This window comes from Marmota marmota, unplaced genomic scaffold (genome assembly GCF_001458135.2).
Source record: "Marmota marmota marmota unplaced genomic scaffold, marMar, whole genome shotgun sequence".
Lineage (NCBI taxonomy): Eukaryota > Metazoa > Chordata > Mammalia > Rodentia > Sciuridae > Marmota > Marmota marmota.
In genome coordinates this window covers 625,329-650,193 of record NW_026000005.1, presented here as the reverse complement: position 1 = coordinate 650,193, position 24,865 = coordinate 625,329, and the positions used below count along the sequence as shown (strand labels likewise).

The 24,865-nt window shown below is 37.5% G+C and overlaps 1 protein-coding gene across 18 annotated transcripts in view; it reads right to left on the bottom strand.

The window, feature by feature from the left end:
• The window catches only part of Osbpl6 (oxysterol binding protein like 6), a 193,966-nt gene that overhangs the window by 148,637 nt on the left and 20,464 nt on the right, over nt 1-24,865 (bottom strand). For 12 of the 18 annotated variants that reach the window (XM_048808014.1, XM_048808020.1, XM_048808029.1 and 9 more), the window contains one exon: nt 5,866-5,998. The exons of 4 other annotated variants lie outside the window; for them this stretch is intronic. The gene's annotated coding sequence lies outside the window, so the exon portion shown is untranslated. Of the gene's footprint in view, nt 1-5,865; nt 5,999-7,561; nt 7,578-9,493; nt 9,587-24,865 lie in introns of those variants that run through there. 2 more of the 18 variants (XM_048808013.1, XM_048808015.1) reach the window with 2 other exon arrangements.

Genomic DNA, 24,865 nt, shown 5'->3' with positions numbered 1-24,865 from the left:
TACTTATTCGTATAAATAAATAAGCCCAAGATTACTTATAAATAACCCCAAAGTATTCTGTAATTAAGTAACTTCAAGCATGGAGGTAAATTTCTGGCCTCTCTGACAGGTAATATACAAACATTAATTAAGATGGTTCTTATTCTATTATTCACTATTCATAGGGGTATAGAAAAGAATCTAACCAATAATCCATGTATTAAAGATGTCCTGTGAATAGCAGGAGAGTATCCTGCAAAATAATTATTCCAGAGCTCATCAGAATGATTGAGTGTATAGATTTAGAAGCAATCTGTACATGCCTAATGATATAAGTTGCAAAAATGAATGGGATGATTCACATTCAAGGTAGAACAAGAAGAAAAATGACCCAGGGCCAATCTCTCTGAATGAGTATTTCTCAGCTTTTAGGGAACTTCTGAGACAGACTTCCATACAATGTCCAGAGTCTTATTCAAAATGCTTAGTATGGGGCCCAAGCAAATGGGTTTTGTAACTAAACACTACATTTGATCCCAAAAGCAGGTACTTAGTGAACCAACCTTTGAGAAACATTACCCTAGACCATAAAAGGAAGAGTTGATAAGAAAAACTTTTTTCTTTAATTTTTAAGTTTTTCTTAATGATAAAAAAAAAACTTTTCCTCTATGAAAAAAGATGCCATGAAGAGAATGAAAGTATTTTCATATCTGAACAGCTCTGTGGATTCTACCAACATCCATATCCCGGTCCTGATATCATACTATAATGTATGGTTCTGAATCATACTATAATTATGATGTTACCCTTGGGGCAAACTGTGTGGAAGGTACATAGGAACTTCCTGTGTATTTGGGGGTGACTTCCTGCAAATCTATAATTATTTCAAAACACACATATTGTCTTTTTTTTTAAATCTCTCTTTCCCTCTCTGCCTTACCCCCCACCGCAACATATATATTGGTAACAAGTTGTCTGATTATACTACAATGTGAAATATATTTTATTCTAAAGAGTTGAAGCATAACGAAGGATGACAATTCACAACCTGTGAAATCCTTAAAACCACTACCTGAATTGGACATTCTCTCCAACTCCATACTAATTCAGATGCTAATGCAAAACGTGTTGCTGTCATTATCATTATTAGTTCACTTTTCCAAGTATTATTATAATATGTGTCATAGAAATTGAATAAATGATATGACTTCAGACATATATAGTAATGAACTTTAAGAACTGTTATGAAAATACTTCTATTTTTCTCCTATTAACATAATACTAAGTGAACATTACATTTTTAAGACTGTATGATTAGTATTATTTAAAAAGCTGAATAAAATAAATCACTCAACTTTTTTGAGAAAAGGAAAAAAAATAAACTGCCACTAGAGGACTATTACTGTCTCGATTCATAAAGTGTGCTGGCAGGAGTATTTTCAGTGTCTCTAGAATTGTGCCTACTGTGAATAATAAGACTAATGATAATTGCTAGTACTTATGAAAGAATTACCATGTGCCAGATATTGTGCTAAGCTCATTTCCTAAGTGGATCAGTGCAACACTTACAACAAACCACAAGGTGGGAGGTATTGCTATTAAAGATGTGAACAATAAGGACATTAAATAGCTTATCCATGGCCTGATCTTTCCTGATGCCAAAGCTCAGGCTCTGCCTCGATTTCTGGAAAATGAGGGATCCCTTTAAAGCTCTGAAAATGCAAGTGAAATCAAAGACAATGGCTTCCAGCAAGGTGTTTTAATCTGACACTAAACATTTTAATACCTAAGTAATGAAATCCACAGTAATTTCAGTAACTATGGGTGAATTAACAATGAAAACAGAACCACTGGAAGTAAAGGAATTCTATGCTCAGCCTGTTGAGAAGCCTCAACAAAGTCAAAGGAAGCAGCCATGATAAAGTAAGGCCATAGAAGGAAACCCACGAACAAGGCCACAGTTATAAGAGAGTGAGACCATTTTAAGGAATTAGAAATTCTTCATCTGAAATTGGCAGTTATCTGAGTTCTGAGTTTACTTTTACTGAGTATTTTGTTTCTGAAGCCAATTCCAAAATTTAAAAAATTATTTTTCGATCTTAAAAAAAAACTTTCCCAAAGATTAAAGAAGCTCCTCTTCCCAGTTATACACTCAGAATATTGAACATGTTTCCATGTTTCTGGATTGAAAGTGCTAGAAGGATTGTATAAAGTGGAAAATAGTAATTTACAGTACTCTTTTTTTTAATTGTAGATGGACACAATTTATTTATTTATTTGTTTGTTTATTTATTCATTTATTTATTTTTATGTGGTGCTGAGAATCAAACTCAGTGCCTCACACATGCGAGGCAAGTGCTCTACTACTAAGTTACAGCCCTAGCCCCTAATTTAAAGTTCTTGATATTATGAAAATACACACATTCTAGGCAGTACATGATAGATTGTTTCGATTCAGGCCATTAGGAAACATCTTTGTGTAACTATTTGATATCCAACGTTATTGTAAGTTGACAGTTAAAAATGAGAAACAGGTGTTCTGGGTCACTCTCAAGTGTATCTCAGAGGTGGCAATTACGAGTACTTCCATGAGATCACCTGAGGTCCAGGGACAAGTCCCCTGTCCACTACACAGACTAGGAGAGATAGTGCTGGTATTGCTTTTGAATGACCAAATGGGAGCTTTAATACAGAATGAAGTACTGAGCTGAGGGGAAACTTCAGTGTTCTGGTAATAAAGCAAAGCATACTATGTGATTTCACAACAGTGGAGACAAGATGCAGAATGAAATGTTATTTAAACCCAAGACAAAGGAGCAAGGTAAATCAGTTTCTTCCTTTTAATGAACTAATCTAAAGTGTCTAATAATTATTTACAGAACTGTGACTAATGTAGCACTAAAATTTTGATTTAGCCATCACAACTACCTTATAACGTAGGCATTATCATCCCATTTTACATATGAGGAAACTGAGGTTCAGAGGTTTCAATAACCTGTGCAATATCATACAGCTAATAGAACCGGTGCTAGAATTCAAAATCCAAGCACTTTGAGTACAGACTTTCTCTCCTTAGCCATGGTGCCCTTTGCCTCTTGGATTAGTGATTTCCAGACTTGCTTATTTTGTTGAAGTTAAGGTACTTATTCAAAAATCTGATAAACTAATGCTATAGTAATTCTGAACATATGTATCTGGATGTAATATCAGGTCATCTTAGACTAGGTTTTAGAATAAGTGAGCACCAAAATATGGTAAATATTTAAGAAAAAAATGTAAGACAAAATTTAAATAGAGGAAAGCAAAGTGAGAAAAGATACTGTTTTACTCAGTAAAAGGATTTTGGAGCAGCAAGACATCTGTATCAAGTTCCTATGGCATAGGAGCAATTTAAGAACCCCTAAGACGGATGTCAAAGACATGGAAATTTGAACAAGGATTAATCACATTCATTTAAATTTATAAATTTGCTTATTAGATTTGCAGAGACTAAAAAGAATGCTGGGAAAAAAATAAAAAGGATGCTGGAGGTGGTGAGGGTGGGGGAAAGGGCTACTCATGTACTGCTGTGGGTGGAATGTACATAGATGGTGCTAATTATAAAACAGAGAGTGGAAGCTGCTGAACTATCCCACAATCAGAATTTGTTAAATCACAGCATGCTATACAGTCTGCCAGCAATGCAGGTCTATATTTATTGAGATGTCAGGTATTTGTGCTATACAGTTGGGGGGAAAGTAGACTATGAAATAGCACAAAAGCATAAGTCCGTTCCTTTTTAACATATATTCTAGGGAGGTAATCATATTCCGGTGTTAAAAGCTAATATCTCTGTGGGGTAGGGTTGGGACAGACATACTTGTCCTTTGAACATTTAAACCTAATTTCTGTCTCCCATGCAGTGCAGCACATACAACCATTTCTGCTTTAAAGGAAAGTGGTCAGAAGCTGATCTTGGTGACTCAGGTTCTGACTGGCACATGTTAAGTGACATATTTTGTAGCACCTGTAAGCCTCCTTAGGTATTACATGCATCCATATTTCATCTCTGTGACTTTTCTAAAGAACCTGGTGCATTTGATCAGCACCACCACACTTGATCCCTATCCAGTTGTAGACAGCTCCCCATACATGTTCTATAGCATTGACCCCATACTTAGTATAAGAACCAGTAAACATGCTAGCACAGAGGAGATGATCAAGTGACATGTTGTTTTATGGCTAATAAGGACAGCAGATGTATCTCTATTATGGCCTCTAAGAGTGCCAGAGCTGTAGCTGATAGGAAATTCAGATTCATGATTCCTCCCTATTTTTCACTGAAACACAATAAGGTAGAGGACCCAGCACTAGAAAGAATAAATTGTTTTATAGTGAAACAGAATACTATAGAAGACAAATTTTTCCTGAGAGAGGGTAGAAAACCATTATTCCATCATTAGTTTCTATATGCCAGGCACCAGACTAAGTGTTAGAGAAACCAAAACAAAAGGAAAGGAAATTCATAATCTAAAGGACCAGGCATTTGGAGAGCACATGAAAATATAAATAAGTAACAGTAAGTGTAGAATACATAACTAGATTCAGTAGAGTATAAGCAAGGGAGCAATCAACTGGGAAAATCAGAAGACTGATCAGTATCCCTGTTCTGCTGCTCAGCTGCTATAAAAATATTCCTTTATAAATAACTTCTTTTCCAAATGCTTATGCATCCAAAGGGCAAGGAGATCCTTACAGAACAGAAGTATATCAGCTGTGCAGGTTGTTCATCATTTTCCCCTCCCCACCCCACATCCATTGTCTAGCCTTCTCTGCCCTTCTCTGTGTTCCAGGAAGCTGACCTCAATAGGATTCATCACCCAGCATCTTTGGCCCTCTAACTTCCAGCTAATTTTGACTTTCTGAAGGGACCAGCAAGAGAGTGAAGGGCAGAAGGGTTGAGGTATTTGCCATACTCCATCTCTTTACTCTGGCCCTCCAGCTATAGCTGTATCCACACTCATTGCTCCATGGTCTGAGCTCTTAATGGGTCCCAGGAACACAGCTTCCTCCTTTGCTCCTTCTGGCTCTCTGTTGCTGACTTCAGAGTAATTTGTCATCACTGGGGAGTTCCCTGAACTTTGCCCTTACTCACTAAATGCTCCTCCGGTTACCTTTAGGATATGCCATCCCTTACCTAAGAGGACTCTGACTGAAACCAGATTTTCTAACACTACAAAAGCCAATCTCTAGAAATTATCTGAGCAATCTTAAGGACCTGAAATCTGGACAATTTCATCACTGTCTGATGACAGCACGCTCTATCGAGGACTAGATGTACAAGTTTCAATTACAATAAAATTTGTATCCTGTACTCAGTTTGAGATCTGCAAAAGGACAGTCTTGGGTCTTTGGGGCAGTTCTGAGTATTGCAAGAGTGAGTCATAGGCTTCTATTTTTTAATTTTTATTTTTTTAAATTTTTATATAACAAGCATGTAACTGAGGATCCCGAGGGCAGAGAAAAGTCAACTCACTGCTATCCATAGAGAGACTTCCATCTAAGGCTAAATAATGTCTATTAGCCTATTAGAGCAGTGGAAACATGACCACCCGCCATAATAACCATCCTGGTACATCTGCAGATGTGTTTAAACACACATGCACACCCAACCAATTTTATACTAGTTTCACATTTGTAACAGTTCTGATTCATGAAAGTAACAAATAAAATATGTTCTATGATTCTGAATGATGTCATTCTGACTCCGGAAAAATCATTCATGATTCACTCAAGCTAGAGTGGAGACTACAGGAAGAAAACAATGTTAGTTCTTCGCATCAGAGTTAATTAAACACATTACACATACAAATCGTTTCCAGTGAGAACAATATTTTTATTGCCTACTTTTCAGAAATCTCCCTTGTTCTTCTTCCCTCCTCTGAGAATTGGTGGCAAAGGGATTTTTTTTTTCTAAGCATCACTCTCTGGTCTGTCTTCTCAGTGCTCTCCTGCTCATTTTGTGGCCTGGTGTTTTGTTCTGCAAAAACAATTTGTTCTTATTTGTTATTTTGATTTCTATCATTTGCTTCAATGCAACCTTCTCCCCACATTCGCATCTCTTCTATTTCTTTTCTCTTGATTCCCTTTCCTTTATTCTCCCCTTTCCCTTCATTCACTGTCAGATTATGGCATAACCTCACACCCCACTAACATTAGCAAAGTATCCTAAAATCCACAAATGTACTTCCATTGCCACACTGAGGGCAGAGTTCCTCCTTTCACATGTGGTGTTTCCCCTGGGACTTGGGTTATCCTTGGGGCATGTGACAGAAGCAAGCCAGGTTGCCCAGGCAACCGCTCCAAATTGTCCTAGGATGCCTGGCAAGTGTGTTTTCCACAGACTGATGTGAAGGTCATACTAGCCAACCCTGTGACAGTTAAAGGCAAAGTGCAGTGCAGTCAGCCAGGGACTGTGAGAACATCCATCAAGATGAGCTCAATAACATTTGCATAATCATAAAACTGTCAGATTCCCAAGGCTACAAGGACCCCACAACCCAGGACCATTTCAAAAAGCCAAAGATATAAGATTTGAGAATGAATAACAATAGGTGAGCATGCTAAAATCATTACAAAGAACACTTTAAAAACCAACCACATGGAATCCAACCACTTAGCTGGTAAAAACACATTAGCCACTTAAGTTTTTTCAAAAGATTTAGGAACAGTTCTACCCTCAGGCAAAGCAATACACTGAAGGGGGTCTTCGAAAAGTCACAATGGAGCCTTTTATTTTTTATAATTTCCCTTAGATCAGAAGTGCTTAAAATATTATTCTCAAACAGCAAGACCCAATATTGAAGAAAACGCCCATACCCACTAAACTAATGTTACATTTGACTAAGTCTCAATCAAAATTCGAATCCAGTGGGGAAAACACCATCAACAAGGCAGAAATCCATGTTTCTAATACACCAAGTTCTCTCACAAAACAATAGGCTTTGAAACAAGAATATCTCCATAGAAAAAATTAAAAGAGAAATGAAGTAGCCAATTTACCACAAAATTCAAAGGTCCAATGTGATAAGGTAAATGATTAGTATGAAAAAAAAAATGTAACTTAAAACATTACGAAACCACTTCTCACACAATAGGTTGATAAAGAATCAGAATAATAAGCTTTTGGGACTGCAGACTAGTAATAAGTCTTGCAAGTTTTCAACACATAGACTACTTGAAGAAATTATCTTAAATCAGGCACAGTGGCAAACAGATGTAATCATCCGGCTACTTGGGAGGCTGAGGCAGGAAGATTGCAAGTTCAAGGCCAGTCTGGGCAACTAAGTGAGGCCCTGTCTCAAAAAAATTTAAAATAAAAAGAGCCGGGGATGGAGCTCAGTGGTAGTGCACACCCCGGGGTTTTATCCCCAGTACCACACAGACCACACATGCACGTGAATACACACACACACACAGTACACACTATATATGTAGCATATAATCAAGTAAGCATAAAATCATATATACAAAGATCAAACTTGTTTATCACAGCATTGCCTATTATAACAAAAAGCCAGGATACAACTTATGTCCAGCAAACCTCTGCAGCCATTCTAAATGGATGGTAAACATGTATTTATCAACATGGAAACCCTGTGGAAGGGAGGGTTTATAAAACATCATGTGCAGCATGACTCCATATCTGTAAAATAAATATAAACATAATAAATGACTAATAGGAATATAAATTCTAGCGGTGAAAATCTGACACCAAATGCCTTCTAGTTGTAATAATGGGATTATAGGTGATTTTTATTTCTTGTGGGAGGATCGTTTATTTATTTATTTTTTTGCTATGAACAAATATAATATTTACTTTTTAAATGTTAAAAGAAATTATAATAAATTTTCATGCATACCAAGATTGTTTTGTTTTGTTTTTTCCAGTAAACTTTTGATCTAGGCTAGGATTATGACATCTCTCTGTAATACTGGAGTCTCCATGAATTAGACTATAGAAGATTTGAGAACATCTATGCATTTTAAGTAGATGGATGGACAGGGGATTAAAATGACATCATCAGCATCAATTCCTGCAAGCCAGGCCAGTGGCTAGGAAAGCTGTATCCCAGGGTTGTTCCCTGGCACAACCACACAGTCAGAACTTACTGGGGCGGATGAGAACATGCTGCAAACATCACTGGTAGCAGCCTCCATAAAGGTGACTGGAGCAGATGGCTTTCCTCCTTTCTCTTCATTCCCAGTGCACAATATAGAAAAAGAGGGAGATGCTGGCAACAAGGGGAGAGTGTAGGATCTGAAGAGCCTGCACACTTTCAAACACAACACTCCCTGTTGGCTTGCCCCAGGAGGACAATTTACATGCTGTGCCTGGGAGGAGACACTTGACAGTACGAATTTGAGCTCAGGAAAGCAAAGCTATTTTGTATCTGTTTGGCCAGGCAAACATATCTAAAACTTGCTATTTCACATATCACTGGAGGAAACTGTCCCTATTCCCCCTAAAATTCAGGGCTGTTTGAAGGGTTCAGTTATTCCAAGTCTCACTCACTAAATACAGCTACATCTTTGCAAATTCTAATCCGTATCTCTGTAAGAATAGATGGTATTTGGCTGATGAATAGGACTTTTATCCTCAAACTTAACATCAGCTGAACTCACTCTAAAGATATTTATATGCTTATTACTTGGGAAAGAATGGTGAGAAACTTAGGACACACACACAGCCAACAAAGGTTTAGGACTAAATAATTACTCTTAGAATTTAACTTCTATTTCCAGTAAGTCACGCTCATGGCTTCATCTACCCTTGCAGAGTGCTTTCCTTCAGTTTCACTCAATAATGACACAATTCCCTACTAAAGGGCTATATAATCACTTTACAACACATTCCTTCAAGTAGTATTACATGCTTATTAGGTGTCTCCTAGTGATGTTGTACCCTACACGAAATTAGTTGATAATATCCTATGCCCACACCAACATAAAGTCTCTGTTAATTTGGGTTTGCATTTCCTCCCCATTTCCTCCCCACCCTCCTCTATCTCTGTATTGGGTAAGAAGTCACCTTCAAACTGCACATAATGGGATTTCCAGAGACTGTTTTGAGATGAATAGAATTTATATTCTACATGAATAGTCTACTTGAAATATCCAAGCCCCCGAATGAAGGGGGAAACAAAGGAGATATTTACCAAAGGGAGTCCTTGAATAGTGTCTGTGGGCTGAAGTCAATTACCTCTGAACTAAGCCCATCAGAAAGCTAGTGTTCTGGGGCAGACCCTGACTTAATGGACATCGTCCAGTTCTCCCACGAGGGCAATTTTTTTCAGATGCTTTTACTGCTTAGCCACACTCCAGCAACATCCTGTTAGTGCATTTTCCCGTGCAGTGTCTCAGCCACATCCCAAATCCAAAACCCAAAGGAAAATCCCCCTTTAGGCCATAATCCCAATGTCAGCAACATAAGCAGAACCACAAGTGACACAGTACAGCTGTGTTTACAACTCACCTGTCGATGCTTCTGTATTAAACTGCACTTCCCAAAGAAATATATGTTTTATGTTTTGCGTTTTTCTCTATAAAATTGAATAAGAATATATACCTAAGAGATATATAAACAAAGGTTACAAATTCCAACTAGAAGTTTTGTTATTAAAAAAAAAGATGAAGATACACTTCCAATTAATCTAAGGTGGCCAATTAGCACAACAGAACTTGGGTTCTTAAACCTCAGCCCAACCAGTGTGCATATCCCAGCATTCCATTATGTGTATGTCTCAGGCTGCAACCAGACATAACAGCTATTATACTAGAGTTAGTAGGAACTGAGGCATCCTCATGACAGCTCACAGGCCAGGAAGCATGACCTCATCCTGTCGGTCTCTCCAGTCTATTTCCCAGGCACTCAAAAACTTACAACTCAGAATTAACCATTTTCTTGTGCTCCTGAAATCTCCAGAGTACTGCTTGGGAGGATATCTGGAATTAGTTACATTCAAATAGTGTCATTCATGTGGCAGTGAGAGTATGGTGGGCACAGTTATTTAAACCTATCCATCCTGATGGAATTCACTGTCCACAGTGCAGTGTATTGAATACAATACGCCACAATGTCACTAATTGCTCCTGACATAGAATGTTTATCACTGGAATCTCAGAATATGAAATGGATCTTGAATTCAACAGCACATTATTAGTTCCTGCTACACTCCAGCAGGAAAAACTTGCCAGAAAGGAGGTCTGAGTCAAAGACTTTCAGCACTTTCAGCAGCAACATGCACTGATTGTAAATAATTACTTACCAAGCATCCACCATTCCTAGGTTGACATATAATTCAGCACCTCCCCACAACAGACATCCCCCACCAAACTAGGACAATAATACAAGACTCCTTATCCCTGATTTGTTGATATTCACCTAAATTACATTAAGTCCTGAAGATATTCTTTCTCTAGAACCCAACTGCTATGGAATTCATACCCTTGGGCTGTGAGGTAGGACTGAGGCATCAAGAGTTTAGAAATCTGCCTTGGGATTTTGAACCAGATTTGGGATTTCCCTATCTTATTTTGGGTAAGTTGTTCAACTTCTTAGCTTTCCACTTCCTATTCTGAAAAATGGGGATAAAATCACACATTCCAAAATGCTGTTGCCAGGATCAAATGTTACTATAAATAATGCATCCAGCATAACTCTTGGCCAACAGCAAGCATTTGGCAAAAGGTAGCTATTAATAAAACTTTATTTGTTACAAATTGTCTATTGTTGATTCTAATTCTGACAATCTCATCCAGATTGGCTTTTCCTGTGAATAAAAGCAAATTGGAGTAGTAGCATTATATCCAGACTCAAGGCTGCAACAAAAAGTGTGTCAAAGATGCTGAGTAGGAAAATAACTGCAAAGACAGAGAGAACAGAAAGACATGAGCGAAGAATTTGGTGTCAGAAGGGGAGATTAAGGTCTCATAAGAGGAGGGGGATAAAACACAAAAAGGAAAGAAAATTCAGAAAAAGAAGAAACATGGGAAAAGAGAGAGATACCAGGGGTAAGGAGGCAGTGGAGAAATAAGAAGGCAGAGTGAGATTCGAGGGAAGATCATTTCCCTTACCAGTCAGAGTACTACTATTAATAGAATTAATAGTACCGGAAATAATACCACCTGTCCCTGCACAGCATTTTGTCAAGAATAGCTTACATTTTTATAGCATTCTCTCCTTTTGAAAAATGATGTTTACATATTTGTGTCATTTTATCCTAAGAAGGACTCATCCAACAAGATCGGACATGAAGATATTGTTACCCAGAATTGACATTCAAAGACAAAGAATCAGGGCTGGGGTTGTAGCTCAGTGGTAGAGCATCTGCCTTGTGTGCTTGAGGCACTGGGTTCAAACTTCAGCACCACATAAACATAAATAAATAAGGATATTGTGTCCACCTACAATTTAAAAAATATTTTTTAAAAAAAGACAAAGAATCAAGACACTGACCTATCTATAGATGGATCATTTAGGCATTTCCTACTCATTAGTGAAATCTTTAACATCCTTCAAACCTTCTTTATAAAAGCATAGCCTGGTTGGCTTTTTTTTTCAAGGGGAACAAATTCTACCCTATTCTGGTCAAACAAAAAGGAAAATTAAAGTTTGGACTTCACAAGAAAACTTTTACTTAAAAAAAATTTTTTTAAACAATTTCAAACTTACGGATAAATGGAACAGAACAAAGAACATCCATATCTACCTTCATCCAAAACCCCTCCTGAAGCTTTATCAACTATCCCAACGACTTCCTTTATAGGAAAAGGATTCAACCCAGGACCACTCATTGTACTTAACAGCCATATCTCTCCATCTCCTTCAATTCAAAACAGTTTCCTGGTCCTTCCTCAAGCTTCATAGACTTAAAAAAAAAAATCCACTTAAAAATAATTTCAAGCTCATGAAAAGCTGCATGAATAGTACAAAAAACTCCTACTTCTCTTTCCCCTTCAGCCAGATACTCACTTGCACAGTCTTCAGCATTTATTTCTGAAACACTTGAGAGTATACTGTGGACATGATGTCCCTTCACTCCTACATAAGTATATCCCAAAGTTTATTTCTCAAAACAAGGATACTCTCTTGAATAACAGCCATCTGACCATCTCAATTAGTTCCTGAATATTGATAGATACTACCCAATACACAAATGCCATTCAGCCTGTCCAAACAATGGCTCTAATCCGGGACCTCAGGATGGAGTCCAGGATCATTCAAGTCATTTAGTCATCAAATGTTACTCATCTTCTTCAGTCTAGAACAATTCATCAGTCTCTTCCTGGCTTGCTCATTCTTGACAATTGGCAAAACTTATTATCTCAGATGACTGGCCACCTTCAATTTGGGTCCCTCTCATTTCTTCATGGCCATACTTATACCATGTATGTCTGTAGGAAGAACCCCCCACAGTGATGCCATGATCCTCTCAATGCATAACATCAGGAGACACAGATGCCACTGGTCATCTACCATTAAAGATGCTCACCTCAATCACTTAGACAAGTCTGTGTCACAATTGCCTTTTAAAAAAAGCAGATTCAGAGAATATGATTTCACCTACTGAGAGCTATGTTCAAGGCCAAAGAATTCTGCTTTCTCAATTCTCTTTGGGAATTTTAAGACAATACAGAGAAGTCATTCATGATTTGTACCTAAATATACGGCAAAGCTTTGAAATATAGGGTAGTGTTCTGCCTCATCTTGCATCTCCATTGCTCTGGGCTCAGTAAATGTTTACTGCACTAACAAAGAAGTGTCTTTTTGTACCAACTTGGCTACAAGATATAGTCTCTAGTTGTTATTCAATCAAACACTAACCTGTGTTGCTGTGGAGAGATTCTGTAAAGATGATTTAAGTCTATGATCAGACGACTTGAAGTAAAAGACATTATTCTATGTAATCTGGGTGGGCCTGAGTCAATCAGCTGAGAGATCTTAAGTGTAGACCTGTAGAGATCTTAAGTGTAGACTCCTCTAAAGAAGAAACTCCACCTGTAGACAGCTGGGATTATAGGAACCCCAGCCTGCTCTTCCTGACAGCCTGCTGGTCCCCTCAATCTCAAAAGTGGATTCCTACATTAAATCTTTTATCTTCTCCTGGCTCTGTTTCTCTAACAGAACCCGGACCAATATGGTCCACTTCTAGAATGAAGAGGGAGAGAGGATGCAAGAGCCTAACAGTTAGCAAGATCTAAATAAGGCCTTCACAATACAGCTTCATTATGGAGTAGGAAGTATGTAAGTTTCTAGAACATCAGATGCCCCCTCTTCAAACATAAGAACAAATACACTTAACATATGCCACGGCTTCTGTCCATCCCTATTCATTATACATTCAGTTGGCAAATATTTGTTATGAAAAGCAATGGGGAGAGAATGGTGAGCCAGATAGGCATGATCCCTACTCTCGGGGAGTTTACAGGCTAGTGGGAGAACCAGGCACAAACCAGTCATTATATAAATATTCAATCATAGTTATAAAGAATGCTAGGAATTACAGGTGCTGTTGGCATATTTAGTAGGGGAAATCTAATCAACTGGAGAGGGCTTTTGGAAATATCCCTGAGGAATGATTGATCCTGAAGCCAAGACTAGAAAGCAGTAGCCAGGCAGAGCATAGGAGGAAGAGCATCACAGGCACAAGGAACTGCATGTGCAAAGGCTGTAAGCAGGAAAGGTCCAGATGAATTCAAGCAGCTGAAAGATGACTACTCTGGGCTGCTGTGAATTAGTGATGAGGAGCACAGAAGATCAAATGCTCACACTAGTAAAAGACATTGATCTTCAATCAAACAGCAATGGAGAATCACTGCACCCATAAGCAGATAGTGACATGATCAGACTTGTGCTTCAATACTTTTCCCTCAGCTGTGTGTAATTTGGAAGGAAGCAAGCCATATTTGGGGAGACCAGCTAGAAGGCTTTCATTATGATCAAGGAAGGAATGTGGACAAAGACAGAAGGATGGAGAGAAGTGGTTAGTAGTGGAGTCCACAGGACATGCAGTTTTCTTAGACAACTTCCCATGCTGAGGAGCCAGAGCAGGGGACAAAGGTAGAGATCACATTTCTGTTTTGGTTATCTTAGAGAAATAGCAAACTCAAAGATAAGACATTCCTCTAAGATAACCACATGGAAATATACATCTGGAATTCAGGAGAGAATAGATTTAAATAAATAAATCTTGGATTTGCTGGCACATAGTCAGAACTTGATGGAGTCAAGGAAGGAGGGAGTATAATGTGGGAAAACCTAGGACAGAGCCCTGGAACACTGACATTTTAAGTAGGTGGAAAAAAGTTTCTAAAAGAGCCATCAAGAAAAGGAGCCATCAAGAAGGCCATGCTCATACAGTACAGCTATTTAAACAAAAAACCTCTCCACAAGCTTTTTGAGTTTAGCCTTCAGGTTTAAAAGGTGCACGTTTTCACCAAAAAGGAAATAACCAAGAATAAGGTAATGACTTGAGGAAAATCCAATTTGAATAGACATGAATGATTTCCAGCTAAGGTATTTTATACGATGGGTACCACCTCTTTGATTACTGTTTGCGATAGTTATTCAGTCTTTGGGTCAAACTGTACTTTCTGAAGTCACTTCTTATTAACACTAGTGGCTTGGCTCTTTATGTATAATTAGTTCAGGCAATCAGTTCTAAGTTTCACATTAAAATGCATTGCTTTCATCTTTTGAAAATCGCTGGGTGTCACATTATTTGAAAAGTGCCTCACTTGAAAGAAAACACTGAACCAATAGGAAGTACTAATTTAAGAAATATACCCCGGTCCCCAAAAGAACCACACTAATTAGTGCAGGCTCAATAACTAAAAGAACTGGGGCCCCAGGAAAGGGCATATTTAAATTTAAATTGTGCTTTTTCAGACTAGGAACACTTCTCGCCTCAATCTTCCCCATGAGTATGACACACGATATGCTAGGGACAGTTCTACAGTGAGCTGAGTTCAGAGGGCAATTTGTTAGGCAGCCCTATTATAGTTGATAAAAATCAGCCCAGAAGAGGGCCCACAGATCCAGCAGTCACAGCAGCACCGGGCACAAGTGGGCGCCTCATACATATTTGATGATGACATTTTTCCTCCCTTTCTTGCTGCTGCAAGGCAACTCCCAACTTACCAATGGGACTTGTGCTACAAAGCTGGCTTTTCAAAATTTATTACCTGGAACTTGAAATATATTTTTCTGTAAAAAAAAAAATATGCTATAAGTGGTGGAATCCTGGCCATGTGCTAAGCCAGAAGAGAGTTTAAGTAGAGTTCCTAATTACCATTAATAACAATGTTCTTATGAAAAAAAAAACTCATTGAGTTATGATTTAGTATTCCAAGCATGTATCTCTCCTCCGCAGCAGTCCCAGATGGAGAAGAAACCACTCCTTCCAGCATCAGGCAAAGGGCTCATTTGGCTCCAGGCAGGGAATCTGATTGGAGGGTCATGGAACTAGGGCTGGTGACTGCCACCTAAGAGATCCAAATCTAAAGATGAGGATGTAGGAGGTACTTCAAAGAAAAGTAAGGCAAGTACTTAAGCCATGGTGGGGCTATGGGGATGCAGGGTGGCACAGGAGTCCATACTAAAATGCCAAAAAGCTGTGGTCAGGAAATAAACAGTGAGTGCTAGAAATAGTCATGTTCTGGCAGGAGCTCTGAGGGCACAGGTTCTAAGGTTGGGAGAACCAGAAGGTAAGTCCTTGGAAAGGTCACATGTTAATCAAGGACCACTGCATGGGCCTTCAGTACTTGCTGTTATCCAATGTTTCTGAAACTATATGAAAAGCTGTGTAGCTACTCTCCAATTTGTACACAACAAGCTCCTTTCTAGGGTTGGCTAGAAGGTTCCCAACCTCCTTGACTTCATATCTTAGTCTAGCCACACTGTCAAGCCCTGTTTGCACTTAGTAGCTTGGCTTTAGACAACTCTCTTTACCCTTGTCCTGGTCTCAGTCTGTGCTCCATCTAGGAGAGAGAGTGGTCATTTGTATGTCCTGTATATATAAGCATATTGTGTCTAAATTTGTCTGCCAAAAATGATATCCCAACTTGAAAGTTCATCAAGCCATCATATTTAAAATATGGCCATCAAATAATATCCTTCAGTGGCATTGTATCAATCACATAAACTGATTCCTGCATTAAATCTTTTATCTTGTATCAGTTCTGGTTCTCTAGTAGAACCCAGAGAATCATTAACAGTAATAGGTGATTAGTCATAGATGATTAGCCAGTCCTAATTGCAGAGAAAGATCAGTTTAAAAGTCTGTGCTGACTTTAAATTTCTATTTTTAGCTGTTATTTCTAATAGTCTCATTTTTCAGAGTAATATGACAGTAATATGGAAAGAGATAAAAGGTTAAAAGGCCCTATGTCTTTGAAAGTCTTGTAAATTGTTTAGTAGAGAAGAAACATGGCAGCCAGGTCTGTGGACTTCAGGCAGAAGCTTGGGAGACCATCCTCAGTGGAATCTGCCAGCCCAACAGGAAAAACCTCAGGATACTACTGTTGTAGTGAGGGTGGGGTTCCTCATAGGACTGGTTCTGTCCATGGTGCCCTCACTTTAGAAGCTTGAAGCTCTCAGATCAGCTCCCTTGTGGGCTCATTCTTTTTTTGTTTTGTTTTGTTTTAATTAGTTATACATGACAGTAGAATGCATTTATGCACTTTGATGTATCATACGTATATGGGATATAATTTCTCATTTTTCTTAGTGTACATGTTGCAGAATACATATTGGTCATGCAGTCACATACATACATACATTGATAATTTCTGTTTCATTCTACTATCTTTTCTATCTCCACTATCCCCTCCCCTCCCCTCCTATCACTTCCCTCTATGTAATCTAAGGTAATGCTATTCTTCCCTAGTGCCACCCACCTTAATGTGAATTAGCATCCGCATATTAAAGAAAACACTCAGCCTTTGATTTTGTGGGATTGGCTTATTTCGCTTAGAATGATATTCTCCAACTCAAACCAGCTAAGGTATTTTATATGATTTACTGGAAAATTCCATAAATTTACTCTTCTTTAAAACTGAGTAATATTCCATTGAGTATATATACCACATTTTCTTTACCAATTCATCTATCGAGGGATACCTAGGTTGGTTCCATAGTCTAGCTATTGTGAATTGAGCTTCTATAAACATTGATGTGGCTGTGTCACTACAGTATGCTGATTTTAAGTCCTTTGGGTATAAACCAAAGAGTAGCTAGGACAAATGGTGGTTCCATTCTCAATTTTCTGAGGAATCTCCATACTGCTTTCCACAGTGGTTGCACCAATTTGCAGTCCCACCAGCAATGTACGAGTGTATCTTTTTCACCACATCCTCACCAACGTTTATTGTTGCCTGTATTCTTGATGATTGCCATTCTGACAGCAGTGAGATGAAATCTTAAATAAAAGCATAACCAAGGATCATGAGGTATCTCATGAAAAATTCTAACACAAAAGCAACAGGGAGGAAGGTAGGAAGGGAGTATCAGACAAAGAAAGAGGAAGATAAGCACTAAAGGAAGCAAGAGATCCAACACACAGGGAGATGGAAGGGAGCCCTGGATGCCACTAAGGGGAGAACCGGATGACAGATGTTCCTGTAACACAGAATGCAACCCATCCAGAGAAGTACAAGCCAGAAAGCTCTGGTGTGTGAAGTAATACCTTTAGAGGAAGTTTATATCAGGCTTCTTGTGCTTTAACATGCACAGGAGTGACCTGGGAATCTCACTGAAATGTAGCTGCTGGGGGTGGGGCTGAGTTTTCACATTTTTAATCTGCTCCTGAGTGACACCAAATCTGCTAGGGTCAAGAATCACCATTTGAGTAGTACGGATACTGATAACGATAAGGATTTAAATTCATGATAAATACATAGAAAACTAAGAGAACCACAACCAAAAAAGACAATCATTAGCTTAAAGGACAGCACAAAATATTACAGGAGGGAAAAAGTAATCATGGCCTACTCCATGGCTCAGCTATGGTGAGTGTTTATACAGTTACAATAAGATGCATACCAAATACTGGTTGCTATGGTTTGAAGGTCCCTACCAAAACTTGTGTTGAAATGTATTATTTACCACTTACTATGTGTGTGACCCTGAGCAAGTTACAGGCCTCATTTTCTTTGCAGATCAGACTGTAAGCAGAATTAATGGTTATTGCTCATAGTTATGATTTTTTTAAATGTAAAGAAACTAAAAGAAATAAAATGTAATAAATATAAAAATTGCTAAATGTAAAAAAGCACAGAACAAATCTTGTACATTTTAAGGAGTGTGTTAATTTTTTTTAAAATGGTTTAAGACCAAGCTGTGAGCAACAACAGGGAAAATACCCTATTGGATAGAACTTTGCTTCTAATAAAGCTAATAATCTTCACATTGGCACACATGTTCTTTAAACTCAATTTCCATAATTTAAACTCAATTTCCATAATTTGGTAAATATTTGCTTATTATCAAGTAGTTGAGAAGGAAAAAAATACCTTCAATAATAGCTCTAAGTCATTACCTCTTAAATTAGCCTTCCTCAAACCAGTATCTATCTAGCTTTAAGAAGGCCTCTGGTACTGTTGATATGATTAGGAATCTTTGAAACTACTGTTTTCACCTCCAACTTCTGCTTCCTCCCTGACATTCAGGAGCTACAACTCCAGCTCAGCACACCTGAGGTTCTTGCAGGTGAATTTTTAGTGTGCAGATGTTCACAGGCATCTCCTGATGGCAGGTGTACTCAGAGCTGGAAAAAACAACTGTGGCTGAAAAATGCACCTCCTCCCAAAAGATATGTTCCTAATTCCTTGAACTTGTGGGTATATCTTAGACACTCTATGGCAAAAAATATGAGTAAAATAAGGATACTAAGAGGAGGAGCTGATCCTGGATTACCCAGGTGGGCCCTGAATGAGGTTATATGTTTCCTCATAAGAGAGAAGCAGAGAGAGTTCTGACATAGGTAAAAGAAAAATAAGATAAACACAGAGGAAAAGGGAATGAAAATATTATGAATTACATAGGCTACACATCCATGGCTTCAGAGTTTTGTATTTCACTTTTTGTTCTGTTGATCTGCTACACAAAAAGGAAGATTATCAATAACGACATTAATTTTCCCAGCAGCTTGTGACCTCGGTTTCATTTCTTTGTAATTCCTGAACACACATTATTAAGTAATAAGAGTACTTGCCTTTCTTTGTGTTGACATAATATCAATAGCTTTTTAATCACGCAAGAACTCAAAAAGTGTCTTTCTTTTCATTCTATCTACTGGAAAATACTTCAATCTTTCATACAACGCAAACATTAGATGCTGACTTTCTCACAACAGCCAATAAGATAAATTCTAATTGCAAGATCTTCAAATCTTACATGAACCAAAGAATTGTTGAAAGTTTCTTTAAAAAAAAATCAGATGCATAATCTGATTAACCAGTATACTGAATGTGCTTGAATAGGTGAAGGTTACATACTAACTCAATTGTGACTAGATTTTAACAGTTTGAAATGCAATTTTAAAAGATGGCAGAGGGGCTGGGGCTTTGGCTCAGTGGTAGCACACTTGCCTGGCATGAGTAAGGCACTGGGTTTGATTTTATGGGTTCGATTCTCAATACCACATATAAATAAATAAATAAAGATCTATCAACAACTCAAAAATATATATATTTTAAAAAAGATGGCAGAATAATACTTCCTTGCCCAGTCTTTGATACTTCCATAGCCAGGAGCCAAATGCTTCTAAAGTGTGACAAATGATAGTTCTAATTAAACTGATCAAACCGTTAGCTGTGCTTCTTAGTGGTATAATGCCCTTAAGAGGATTAGACAAACAATTCTGAAAATATACAAATTCATCATGTTTGTTAATGAATTAGCATTTCAATAAGTGACCATATGTAACTTTTCATTTGTCAAGTCACTGACCTAGTGATTTGGATACATATACTAGAGATATCATCTGCTTTTTTTCCTCTGCACAATGTTTTTAATGGGAATAATTTTAAATATGTCCAATTTGTCTTTTTTTTTTCCCTTTATGATGAGCATTCTATACATCCTTTGAAGGAAATCTTGGCTTATTTTCTTTGTTGAAAGCTTTGTTGTTCTACCTTTCTTGGATCTACACTCTATCCGGAACTATTATTAGATATCCAAGACTTCTTTTAAAAAATCAGGCAAAATCCTAGCACTTCTTTATCCTGGATCAGCTTTCAGCGCCATCACATAGGGGTAATTATAACTCCTTTGTTTCTAGAAAGCCGCTGCAGATACAACTAGCTCTCCACCCAACAGTGGCATCTGAACACGGCTGGGGACACCTTCCACCCAGCCAGGCTTTCAGCAGTGAGACACCTTGCCCATGCACCACACTGGCCTTGCTAACTTTCACCAACCTGGCCAGAGGCCTCCATTCTGCTCCCTGCCTGCCTCCTCACTCTCAACAACCTCTCTGGGGACTTCTGCCTCTAGTCAAGGAAGTAACAAGCGCTGGATTTATCTTCCTGAGACAACTAAAAGTGAACAGAACATACCAAAAAACAGTTCAAAATAATACCAACCAACAGAAGACAACGATGCATGAGAAATGGGAAAGGAGGGAGGTGAGTCCTAGGACTGTCCCAGCTTACCAGGCAAAGCACAGGGAGGAAGAACCTAGGGAGAGACCAGCTGAGCTGCTGAACTGCGAGTCTGGGAAAAACCAAGGCAGCTGCAGTTTGAAAGAAGGAAGAGAGCATCAAAGAGAGAAATTTCCAGAATGTTTTAAAAAAATTCTGTGGAGTCCTCGTGGGTATGAGTAAACTAAAGAAGCTGAAGAAAGAACCACCAGAAAGGATTAGAGATTATAGCACAATGACAGTACTCACAGAATCAAGAACAGTCTGTTCTACCTGCCAAGACCTCATGATTTAAGAGGTACTGAGGAGAGTGCACAGAAAGGTCTCTCCCAGTTATGGGAAACAGTTCTAAATTAAACATTGTTGGGACCCACCTAACAAATCTCAAAGTGAGACTTAAAAGAATCAAATTACTCCCAAGTAAATTAAATATATCCACAATAAAAAGCTCAAGAATATTTATAAGAATTCAAAAAAATACTCAGCACCCAACAACATAAATTTTACAATATTTAACATCCAATCAAGAATTAGCAGACACACTAAGAAGCAGAATTATATGACTCATAACAAGGGGATCCCAAAACAGAACCGACACAAATATTAGAATTGGTAAATAAGGATATTAAACCAGTTTTAATTTTATTCTTTATGTTTAGTTAAGTAGAAACACAGAAGATATTTTTAAAAACTTCTAGAATTCCACTTCTAGAGATGAAAACTACAAGGTCGTAGATAAAAAGTATAACCTTGGATGGAATTAATTTTTTAGATATTGCCCAAGAAAAGATTACTAAACATGAAGACACAGAGGTAGAAACTACCCAAAATGACACAGAAAGAAAACAGAATTTTGAAAAACAAACAGCATCAGTGAGCCTTGAGACAATTTCAAACAGCCTTGAAAAAGGTGAATATATCCCCACACCCTTCTTCACTGCTCCAAGCAGAGAAGAGCAAAGATAAGGTAGAAAACTAGGTTGACCCAGGTATACCATTCCTTGTTATATATCCAAAGGAGTTAAAATCAGCGTACTACACTGAAGGAGCCACATCAATGTTTATAGAAGCTCAATTCACAGTAGCTAAGCTATGGAACCAACATAGGTACCCCTCAACAGATAAACGGAAGAAGAAAATGTGGTTTACATACACAATGGAATATTATTCAGCCATAAAGAAGAATTACTTTATGACATTTGCCAGCAAATTGATGGATCTGGAGACTATCATGGTAAGTGAAATAAGCTAATCACCACCACCCCCCAAAAAAGAACAAAGGTTGAATGTTCTCTCTGATATATGGATGCTAACACACAAGGCATGAGGAGGGAGTAGAAGTTCAGTGAATTAAATAATGGGGAATGAAGGGAAAGGAGGCAAATGGGAATAGGAAAGACTGTTGAATGAATCTGACTTAACTTTCCTATGTACCTCCATGAATATACTATACTGAATCTCAACATCATGTACCTCCAGAAGACTGGGATCCTAAATATAATAACATATACTCCATTTTTTATAAATATGTCAAAGTAGACTCTACTGTCATGTATAACCAAAAGGAACAAATTTAAAAAAAAAATTAAAAAAGAAATAGTGGCAGAAAAAGTTCTAACTCTGGAAATCAAAACTCTCAGATCCAAGAAGCTTAATAAACCCCAATGGCACAGGAGACATAAAACCACCTCAAGGCTGGAGATATAACTCAGTGGTAGAGAACTTCCTTAGCATGAATGTGGTCCTGGGCTTATCTCCAGCACCACACACACACCAAAAAGAAAGAAAGAAAAGAAAAGAAAGCCACATCAAAATCAAATTGTTCAATACTAATGATAAAGAAAAAAATCTTAAAGCAGCCAGAGAAAAGAGATAATATGTACAAAGATAAGGATAAAAAACAGATTTCTCATTGGAAGCAAAGCAACCAGGAAGTAATACCTTTAAAATACTGAAATGTTACCCAGAATTTTATACCCAGTGACTTTATCTTTCAAAATCAAAAGACCAAAAAAAAGGACATCTTCAGACATACAAAAGCTGTAAACTGTAAGGACTCATCACCATCAGACACAAGAAATGTTAAAGGAAGTCCTTTAAGCAGAAAAAAAAATTATTTTGGATGGAAATATGAATCTATAAAAAGGGATGAAGGGATACAATAAATGGTAAATACATGGCAAATAAATAAGACTTTTTAATTTGTTTTAATTTATCTTATCTTTTCTGTTTAAAAGGTAACTGACTTCTCAAACAAAAATGGTGGCTGTGTAATGTGGTATTTATTACATAAGTAATTTAAAACATACAACCAGTGTTCAGAAGAAGAGAAATGAATAAGGTTCCAATGCTATAAGCACTCACTGTATTGACACACTAGAACAGGTGATTAATAACTACAACCCAAATTCTACCTGGGTTCTGCCACTCCCAAAAGAATCTATATGTGCCTACTATGTGGCTCAATTTTAAAACTGACATTACATTTGTAAAAGCTCTACAATTTTAGTAACCAGCAAATGTAAAAAGACTCATGAGTCCTAATTACCTGACACACTTTTCAGAACCAATAAGAGTACCACTGGTCTCTGTCAGCATTTTTTCCTACATCTGTACATATATTTGCAAATCAACCCTAATAAGTACTATATATCAGGTCAGAAAGGCTTGGTAGCCGGGTATGTGATCAATAATCAGTAAAAGTAACAGTTCGGCACTGACTTGGCAACCTCACTTAACTCTTGGAACCTCATTGTCTTCATTTACAAAGTGAGGAATGTTGACCTGATGACTTCTGTGATCCGAGTAATGTTGGAAAAGCTCATGTACTAGTGAAGCCTTAGGTTCAGAGGTACTAAGAGAATATGATGACAAATACTTTCGGTCATCTGCTTCTTATAAAGCACTCTGCAGGTAATGCCAAAAGAACCAATATTTAGAAGGAGCTGAGCTGATTTTACAAAAATCTGCTGCCCACCAGTTCCCAACACCATTCACCACTGTTTTCTTTAGACAGAATATTAGCCATGGTTCTTAACTACCTTCAAATCAGAAAGGTGAATTCAATCTAAATATTCAACAATATATTAATATAATTTGTAGGACATACAATTTTAAGAATATTTCTCTGGAATTCCTGAATAAACTCAAAATTTCAAAAAATTCTAGAAAATACTATAAAAATTATCCAAGTATACCTCTGGATAACACTCCACCACCAACCTCAAAATGAGACTACGAGGGTCCTGTTAATACTGTCATCATACTTACTCAGCAGAGGGGAAATAATATTGGGATTTGTGAGTAGTTTTTATAAAAGTCTGAAGAAACAGAACCTTGCTTGCATTTAACTCACAAGTTACTGTTTTACAAAGACATATCAAATGGCTTAACTTTAAACAAAAAGTAGCAACTAAAAAGCTCCAGTACTTTTCCAACTTAAAGAAATGTAATTTAACCTTTCTTAACTTTATTGCTCCTTTTGAAAAATGTAATTCCTAAACCTTATCATTTTACATTATTTGGCCAGCTCACAAAGAACCATTAGACATTATTCTCAAAGAATTTTTTAAAAAATCTTTTTATAGTTGTAGATGAACAGCATTCCTTTATTTTGTTTGTTTATATGTGGTGCTAAGGATCAAACCCAGTGCCAAACACAAGCCAGGTAAGCACTCTGCCACTGAGCTACCCAGCCCAATTCTCAAAGAATTTTTAAAAATATTTTTTACATAGAGAAACATAAATAATTGTCAGTTAGCTACCTTATAATGGACATTTTGAGACTAGAAGTACAGCATTGCCTTATTCAAATATGTGTTTTCTATTAAAGTTTAAAGAGATAAAGCTTCAAGGTTTTTTTCAGTGTTCCCAAAGACTAAAGTGTAAACACAAACTAAACAAACCTATAATTTGCCTCTCTAATGGCAAACAACTACAGGGTCATTTTATATGAGTCAATTAACAAAAATTACATATTTAACGACACAATATTGAATGGCCATTATGTACAAGGCAATGTGATGGGGGAGTTGAAAAGATGAATAGAGAGAGCATTCTATTTCTATGAAAAGCCTCTTAATAGCATTAGTTTGGGGGATTTAACAAATGGGTACAAAAAAAACAAAAAAACAACTCTTAATGGTTATCAGTCCTGCTGAGGCTCCCCATGACATCTGAGCAGACACTCAGAGGCAGCAAAAAG